This window comes from Spermophilus citellus, assembly GCF_964194105.1.
Source record: "Spermophilus citellus genome assembly, chromosome: 3".
Lineage (NCBI taxonomy): Eukaryota > Metazoa > Chordata > Mammalia > Rodentia > Sciuridae > Spermophilus > Spermophilus citellus.
The window spans coordinates 139,539,028-139,548,902 of record NC_138184.1 but is presented as its reverse complement, the minus strand read 5'-3'; positions in this window follow the sequence as shown (position 1 = coordinate 139,548,902).

The following is a 9,875-nucleotide window of genomic DNA, read 5'->3' as shown; positions in this document are numbered from 1 at the left end:
GGGGAGTTCTCTGCCACTGAGCCACCATCCCATCCATGGAACTCACAGATTTTTTAAAAATTCTTTTAATAAAAAGAAAAAGAATGGCCTGGGTTGAGGCTCAGTGTCAGAGTGCATGCCTTGCACATGTGTGATGCCGAGATCCATCCTCAGCACTACAAGAAGAAAAAAAAGTATTGTGTCTATCTAGAACTAATATATATATATATATATATATATATATATATATATATATATATATATATTTTTTTTTTTTTTTTTTCAGCATTGTGACAGAGACCTGTAATCCTAGCCTACTGACAGGAGGGTGAGGCAGAAGTATTCCAAGTTCAAAACCAGACTCAGAGCTTAGTGAGAAACTCAGATATTTAGTGACTTCCTTTGTCCCAAAACAAGGACTGTGAAAGTAGATCATCAGTAAACTGAACTGCTAACTGGGTCCAAAAACTACCCCTGGGTCCAAAAAATTAAAGTATTAAAAAACCCCGAAATAATAGCCATCATGTCCCAAGAATTCAAATTTATTTCACACATGATTTTCATGAAGGATATTCTACAAGTCTTCCTTCTCCTGGAAGAAAGTGGGTGGGGTCATCCAAGAGGCACAGAAAATCTTTTCTTTCCTCTTTCCTGGTACTGGGGGGTGGAAATCAAGGACACTGAACACTGAGCCACATCCCCAGGACTATTTTGTGTTTTATTTAGAGACAGGGTCTCCCTGAGTTGCTTAGCATGTTGCAGTTGCTAAGGCTGGCCTTGAACTCTCAATCCTCCTGCCTCAGGCTCCAGAGCTGCTGGGATTAGAGGCCTGTCCCACCACATGGGATATTCCCAGCCCTTCTATTTTATTCTTTTTATTTTGAGAAAGACTCTTGCTAAATTGCTCTGGGTCTCACAAAATTGCTGAGCCTCACCTCTAACTTGCAATCCTCCTGCTTATCCTTCCAAATGGGATTATAGGCAGGAGCCACCTCACCCAGCTCCACCCTAATCTTGAAGTCCTGGAGCAGAGGGTTCCTGAAGGTCACATTTTCCTGCCTGGGTTGGTGGGCCCAGGGTCCTTGGATGTCAAATGGGGGCCAGAATGATCCAGTCAGCCTCTGATCCCATGATGTTACAAGACCTGGGCATTCTTTTCCTTATTAGCCTATCCCTCTCCCTCTGTTCTTTTACCCTACACCTATAATCTCCTCACTCCCCAGCCCTGGGAGGCTGATTTTTGAGTCATTTCCATTCTTGGCCAAGAGTAAAGGTTTATCTTCTTGCTGCTGGATCAGTTCTTGGTCTTGTGATGGGCTCCACAGTTCCCAAAAGGAAAAAGACCCACCCTTAAGGGCCCCAGAGTGGTCACATATTAGGCAGCAGGCTAACAAACTCATTCCTTCCTTTTCTAGATAGTATAGATTTATGATGTTTCATTTGTTTCTTCTGGAGGATTGAACCAGGGGCAAACCACCATTGTGTTCCCTTCTCAGCCATTTGTATTTTTGATTTTGAGATAGGGTGTCACTAAATTGCCCAAGCCGTCCATGGATTTGCCATCTTCCAGGTTTAGCCTCGAAAATCGCAAGGACCACAGGCATTGACCACCACGAACTTTTCCTAAAATTTTATTTTTTGGCTGTGCTGGAGATCCAATTCAGGGCTTCATACAGAAATGCAGAAAAACAGTCATACGCGCTTTGGCCAGATGCTCAACATGTTCATCTTGAATCCAGATTGCTATTGGGCCTCCAAAAAGGCAAAAGCCCTCACAATTCTATTATTTAGCCTATTAAAGAACAGTCCATTTTTATTCATTTCATGCTCACCACGCCCTCACCCCCGCCCAGATTGAACCCAGGATGGCTCTACCATTGAGCGAGGTCCCCAGGGCTTTAAAAAAATGAATCCATTTTGAATGAGTGTGGTGGTCCATGCATAGGATCCCACAATTCAGGAGGCTGAGGTGGGAGGATCCCACGTTCAAGACCAACCTCTGCAATTTAGGGGGACCCTGGGCCAAAATGAAAAATAAAAAAGTTTGAGGATATAGCTAAGTGGTCGAAAGGCCCTGGGTTCAGTCCCTAGCACTGCCCCAAAGGGATGATAATCAAATAACAATAACAATTTTCAAAAACCAAACCCAATATACCAAACGCTGAATGTTTTTTAGGACATGCATACGCTAATTCACAACAAACGGGGCGGGGATGGGGGGTGTGTGTGGGGGCTGTGTGGCAAGGGAAGGACAGGGTAGTTTGGATCAGACAGAGGAGAGTCAAAAGAGGGGAAGGGTTAAGGGGTAGGAAAGGTTGCAGAGTGATTCAGACATTACCCTGTGTGGATATAGGACGGGTGTAATTCTACATCACAGAGAACCAGAAGAATGAGAAGTCATCGTCCGTGTATGTATCATGTGTCCAAGTGCAGTCTACTGTCATGTATGACTTAGTAGAACAGAGAAAAAAATAAAATAAAAACCATTTTTTGGAGACACGTTCTCCCTACATTTCTCACACTGGTGTGGAGGCTGAGACCCTTCTTCCTCAGTCTCCCGATTCCTGGGATGATGGGTCTTTCCCACAGATCCTGAGCCCACCCATGCATTTTCACCTGCTCCCCAACTGGTATGGGTGTGTGTGAGGATACCGTCCACCCCTTAAGTAGACCTGACAGCAATGGTGTGTGCCTGACCTAACGATGACCAAAGTCTTATGTTGAGAAAAACCTGTGGATCCAGAGAATGGAGATTAAAAATTAGGGAATGGGCAGTTTGCTGTTTTAGGGTAACTGAGGCCCACAAAGCGAGGAAACATTAAATAGGGAAATTCGTAGGTCACAGGTAAAGTGCGGGGTTAGCGAGCCCAGGACTCTGGGTCCCATCCCTGCATGTACATTGCAAAAATAATCTTCAAAAGGGAAATGTAGCTTCATTCTTTCTGTGAAGTTGGGCCCAACCCGGCCCCTGGGCCCATCAAGGGATGTAAAACCTCTCACCTTCCAATGAACCACACCCAACCTACAAGGAGAGAGGGTTAGGGAGGAGAATATAGGATCACTTTCCAGGAAAGGTGGAAAGGAGGAGCACTAAAGGGCAGGTTGTGGCCTACAATGCAAAGCTGTGTAAGGGCGGAGCTCCGTGGAGGCGCGGTGTGCCTATAAGAGCAGAGGGACCCCAGCAGGAGCTGTGCACTTCACTAGAGCCACTGGAGGCTTCTGGAGTCCCAGGCAGTGTCTGGTGAGTGGAATACTTTGGCAGGGTGGAGGTGCTCTGACAGCCTTGGCCCTGCAAGCTGTGAGGAGGAGGGTTGAGGAGGGGAAGAGCTTCCTGGGCTCCCGGGTTAACTCCCTGCGACAAGGAAAGGGTGTGGGTGAGAGCGAAGGTGACCTCATAGGTTGAGGACCAGGGAGCCAAGGTTCAGCATCCTTGGGGGCCCTGGTGTGTATTCCCGAAAGCGGGACGTAGGGGTGATCCCTGGCTGCGTGTTCCCTTGTGAGCACTGCGATCCATCGCTCAGGCATGATTTGGAGCTGCTATTGGTGCGCTCGCTCCCACTGGCCACAGGCCATTCTTTGAGCTCCCGTTTGTTTTCCACTGAGATTGAACTCAGGGGCACTCGGGCCGCTGAGCCACATCCCCAGCCCTGTTGTATTTTTCTTTTCCACACAGGGTCTCACTGATTTGCTCAGCGCCTGGCTTTTGCTGAGGCTGGTTTTGCACTCGCAATCCTCCTGCCTCAGCCACCAGAGCCGCTGGGAAGACTGAAGTGTGCTGAACCAAGCCCAGCTACTTTTTCAGTTTGGGCTACCGGGATTAAACCAGTGGTGCACACCGCTGGGGCACACCCCCGGCCTAGTTTCTTTTTTTTTATTCATGTTTTGATTCTGGGATAGGGTGTCTCCTGGAGTTGCTTCCTAATTCTGCCATCTTCCTGATCAGCCTCTCCAGCTGCTGGGATTAAAGGCGAGTGCCACTGTGGCCAAAGGACCCAAGGGTCTTTAATGCCATGGTTTGGGCGGTCTGATAATGGTGGTGCATTTGCTGGATAGCAGGCAGGTGGTAGGAGAGAACAGGACCACCCAGGCCTGGCTCCCAGCGCCTACCTAGACTACTGCTTGCTGGGAATGGTACCCAGAATTGCCAGGGACTCGGGAACCTTAGGCAATAGCTCTGGCACTGAGCTATGTCCTGAACTCCAGGCCTTGGCTTCTGGAAGTGACATGAATCCCAATGACTCCTCTGGCTTTGCCACAGTTTTACAAAACTGATTGTGGCCATCCAGCTTTGAAGACCCATGCTTCAGCCTTGAAAGTGAACTCCGCACTGACAACCATTTCAGGCTGTTGTATAAGATGTAGTCTAGCCAAGTTGCTGAGGCTGGTCTTGAACTTGCCATTCTCCTGCCTCAGACTCGTGAGTTGCTATGGGGTCACAGGCCCAAGCTACCACTCTGCTGCCTGCCCCTTGTTAAATGTCACCACCTGCAAAATTTAGGCCCAGGAAGTCTTTAGAAGGTAGACATGAAAGATTTTTTTTCTCCTTTTTTGAGGATAATGAGGATGTAACACAGGGGTGATGTATCAGAGAACTGTATACCCAGCTCCTGTAGTTCTTTGGCACCAGGGGTTGAACCCAGGGGCGCCTAACTACTATTTCTATTTTGAGACAGGGTCTGCCTGACTTTGGGGCCTTGCTAATTGGCTGAGGCTGGCTTCAAACTTGTGCTCCTGCTCCCTCAGGCTCTTGAGCTGCTGGGATGATAGGCGTGTGCAACTGTGTGTGGCCTATGTCCGCATTTAGATATTTTTTGCTCTTGTCAGGAATAATTGAGTTTTTGAAGTATCCGAGTAGGGGGGGATTTGGGGTGACTTTCTTATTGACTATTTAAGACGTTTTTGAGCTGTCGAGGGGCCTTTATTTATATGCGGTGCTGAGAATCAAACCCAGTACTTCACACACTTGCTAAGCAAGCGCCCTACCCCTGGGTTAGAACCCCAGACCTCCTGTGAAGTTTGACAAAGCTTTTGTCTTAGTCTACCCAGTCCTGTGTCTCTGCGAATGTCAAGTGAATACATTGAGTGTATTATGCTCTCCTTGGATGAGGGCCAGAGAGATTCCTTATATCCCTGTGATTGAGGATGCTATCTTTCCTCTGTGTGCTTTCTGATTCATTTGCCAACGGATGTGGCCCGATGTGAGGAGGCACTTGTCTGTAAGGCCACCTCCTAAGGAGGCTGAGGGAGGAGAATTCCAACTTGAAGGCCAGCTGGGTAGATAGACTTCCACTCAACAGGAAGGGAAAAGGGCCAGTGGGGGGAGTGTCACTCAGTGACACAGTGCTTTCAGAAGGTCAGTGAAGCTTGGGGATCATTTCCTAGCACCATAAGATGAGTCAGTGAAGAAAATGGTTTCTCTTGAATTCCTTCTCAGTTGATAATCTTCTGGAATATTTGAAGCCCTGCTTATCATTGCCAGGTTTCTGAGAGCTCAGCTGTAATTTGTTCAACCGTGTATTTCCCCCCTGTCCTCTTTTAGATGGTTTTAATGTCTGTTTTCCCTGTAGCTCCCCTGATATCTCTAGATGTGTGTATCTGCGGTTTGTTTGCATGGAGCCGTTTCCTGGCTCCTCCTGTACAGTTTCAGTAGTCTAGAGATTACTTGCTTTGTGATACCAGGGATTGAACTCAGGGCTACTTGAACACCGAATCACATCCCCAGCCCTTTTGTGTGTGTGTTTTGTTTAGTGACAGTGCAAGAAAGTCTCTGCAGCAGTGATCCAAATGGATGTTAGGGCGACCGAGAAGAAGCCTCTGTTGGGAAGTGTGGTCTCTGGTCCGGGTTCCAAGACTAAAGCATATGATTCTAAAGAGCGGCTGGAGTACCTCAAGTCCCAGTTACTCATGGAGGACCAGCTGGGAACCAAGGACCTGATGTGGAGTCCGAGGTCTGTGGATTCCTACCACCGTGAGGGGGCTAAGCCCAAAGCCCGCAAACCGCGCCAGCAGAGTTCCACCTGGAGTGGGAAGCCACGTCCCAGAGGACTGGGGGCTTTTGGTTCGGATTCGAAGCCTGAGGGAGACTGGGCATGGCGAAAGGAGGAAGGTGTCCGAGGTCGCGATGGATGGGAAGCGGCATACAAGGGAAAAGTTGACCTGCCCTCCCGGAAATTAGGTTGCTCCCTTAAGGGGGATCAAGGAGGGAGCGCGGAGGTCCGAGGAGCTGAAGGGAAAAAGCGGGATCCCAGCCGTCCTAAGAAGACGCGTGCCTTTGAGTGTATGTACTGGGTCCCTGACTGTGACTCAGACACACTGTCCGAGTACCTGGAGAACAGGGAGGAGATCGTGGTTGTGGAGGTGAGCTCTTCCGAGAGCGCCTGTTCCGCTCCAGGGCCGCAGGCTGGGTCCCCCAGAATCAAGTCCCAGCAGTGTGACTGGAGCGCCCCTGAGGAGGCCTCAGGAGAAGAGGAGACGAGGAAGTTCAGGAGAGACGGAGAGCTGGTCCTGGAAGCTGACTTCGGGGAGGCCAGTGATCGCCTAACAAGCAGCCCAAAGCTCCGGAAGGGTGCGCAGAGCAGGGAGAAGGAAGCCTTCGCTCTCTCTCCAAACCGCAGGGCCATCTGCGTGTTGAAGGGAGACCCCGATTACGACATCGCGCTGGAGGATTTGGAGGACAGCCAGGATGAATGGGTCTATGAGGTGGAAGGCCTCTTCCAAGAAGTCCACGCCGAGGACCGTCTGATTTACATGAAGGGCAGGATTTTTAAAGAGATTGGGACAGCAGAACCCTGGAGGTCTGAGGTCCCTCACCCGCCCCTTCTGCTCTGGGGTGGTGCAAAGACGGGTGAGTTGGAGCCGCCCAAGCTCCCGAGGCTGAAGACAGAGGAGGCCTGTGAGACCCTTGATGTCGGGAGCCAGAAGGCACTCAGCGAGGGCAGCCCACCTGGAGGGATCACGGTGCCAGGGGGCTCTGGCTTCCCCATCTCGGGAGGGGGTCAGTGGGCCTGTGGGCGGAGCGAAAGTCATTCTGACTTTGACCAGTGTCCCTGTTGGAGAAGGCAGCCTTGGCCCACCCTGCAGAGAGCTGGCAGGGCGAAAGGCTTCCCTTGATTGAGCTTTGGCATTGATTATGTCTCCCCCACTTCCAAGCCTGGGCCCTGAGTGTGGGGGGGAGGGGTTGGAGGTCACTGGACTGAAAGGCCCTTCCTGCCCCGCAGTGGTCTTAAAGGGCCTACTAATAAGCGAGCCCTGACAAGATTTCAGAATGAAGACCTTTAGCTTTATCCCAACAGGGATACTAGAGATCTATTCCTACTGAGGCTTGTGAGACTGTCTCTTCAGTGGATTTCAGGTAATGTTTTGCTTCTCATTGTTTCCTAGGCTGACCTCCTCCAAAGAGATTGTACCCGATTGGCGTCTGCACGGGAAGGAACACCTTCCCCGGTAACGACTCCAGCGGACCCACAAAGAAGTTAGGAAGAATGTGACCTCTTAAAAACGGAATAAATGAGATTGAATAAATATGGCATTCCTGAATGTGATTAAGCTTTTCCCCTTCTCAGTGTACCACCCAAAGTGGCCGAGTCACAAATATCAAACCCACACCTGCCATTAAGTTCTCTTTAAACATTTTTTCCCCTAGTTGTAGATGTGCACACTGTCTTTTACCCCCTCGGATTCTTTAATATTTTTTTACATGGTGCCGCGGGTCTACCCAGCACCGCACACATGAGAGTCAAGCGCTGAGCCACTGAGCTACAACCTCAGCCGCACCATTAAGTTGGATATTTATTTGTCCCATGATATTGGCAGGGAGTGTTTTCAGGGAGTGTTTTCAGGGTATAGATCGAGGAGAGGGATAGCTGGGTTAAATGGTGGTCCTATCCCCAACTTTCCAAGAAATCTCCATACTGCTTTCCATATCGGCTGCACCAATTTGCAGTCCCACCAGTAGTGTTCCAGTGTAGCTTCCCCCCACATCCTGGCCAACACCTATGGTGTTAGTTAACAGGAAATATGGACTGATGGGTTGTGTTGTAGCACAGCATTGATTTTTCTTGTGACTTTGAAGGACAGAATTCACAGATACGAGGGAGTGCAAAGTAATGGGAATTATTCAGGCTAAAAGGGAGTTCCCAAAGGGGGAGGGACTTCAAGAGAGGGTTACCATAATACCTGTTTGTGGGTGGAGAGGGGGTTTATATCCATGGACAGAATGAAAGGAGATAGCCCTGTGCCCAATCCTGGTTGAGGCACTCAGTGTCCGAGAGCTTGTCACATGCCCTTTGGTCCAAGGTCGATACTATGGTCCCCTTCGTGCTGTGGGTCAAGTTGCACACAGATGTCGTGTTTTGTCTTAACTGAGTTGCTTAGTGTCTAGCCCTTCTGAGGCTGGCTTTGAATTTCGATCCTACTGTCTTAGCCTCCCGAGTGGATGGGATTTCAGGTGAGCACCACTGTACCCGGCCATGTCTGCTCTTAGACCTGCTGCAGTCCTTACCTTGAAGGAGACAAAGAAACTTTTATGCCAAGTGTGTGATCTACCACTAAGGTGCACCACCAGTCAAACAGCTTTTCAGAGGTAGACCTAGATTTACAAAATCTCTCAATGAATACTCAGTGAATACTCTATATTTGAAAAATGAGTTTTTTTTTTTTAGTTGTTGACAGACTGTTCATTCATATGTGGTGCAGAGAATTTGACCCAGTGCCTCACACATGCAAGTCGTGTGCTCTACCACTAAGCCACCAACCCAGCCCACAAAATGAGTTAGAAGAGTAGGTGAACCTTATACCAAGGGTCTCTGAAAAAGCAGGTCCTGGTTGGCCTCACAGAGGTGAAGATCATGGGAGAAGGCAGAGGAACCTCCAGGAAGCATGGGTGTAGTTATAGACTGGACAGCTCTAGAGTGGGAGGGGTCCATTGATTAGCCCGAAGGTGATGAAAATGTCTCTACTGTAGTTTAACTTCATTTAAATAAACTTTTGAGATCTGACTCTCCATTGAGAGTTGTTAAAGGAGATGCCAAATATACAAAGTCCAGCAAAGGGAATCTGATTTTTCAGTCTGCTGTCTGAAGAAGGTCAGACTTAACCTTTGCCTAAGGACTGGTTTAGGCACTCCTGGAAAGCGACTCTCACCCCAATGCAAGGCTGGATTTTGTGACCCTACAGTGTTCCTGTAGCACCTGCATAGCTCATTACAGAATGTGATTCCTGGTGGAAAAATAAGCAGTTTGCAACAGGAGTGAGATTGGATCCAGAAAGGAGCAACATCCCTGAAGAAAGAGGAACAGATAATGATAGCGCATAGTTTTCCCAGTGAATATGCCTGTCCCCCCTCCCCACCAGGGATTGAACCCAGGGGTGCTGGACCACCAAGCCACATATCCAACCTGTTGTCTCCCCGCCCAATATTTTAAGACAGTTCTCTTTAAATTGCTGAGGTTGGCTCTGAACTTGCAATTCTCCTGTTTCAGATTCCAGAGCTACTGGGATTATAGGTGTGTACGAGCATGCCTGGCTATTCTTCATCATTTTTCTGAGTTATAACTGAGAAAATCTGAAGATTTGGGTACTGAGATGCTAACATGTTCGATATAATGAAGTCTTGAGGTTTTTCAAGCTGCTAGGGGGACTTTTTGCCCAATCCACAAGTCATGTCAGGGGAATAGGAACAGACACATTATATGCAGCAACGAGGCCTCCGTATATGCAATGAAGATGGTGACTTTCATATTTCCTACTCTTAGGTTTACAGAGAACAACGCATAGGTGAGTATGCAATGCACTGACATATAAAAGTCCTGTTTGTGATGTGCATTTCTGAAAGATGTCAGAGCTGAAAGAAGTCAGTGCAAACTGGTAAGAGCGGGAACCACTGTGGAAGACAGAAA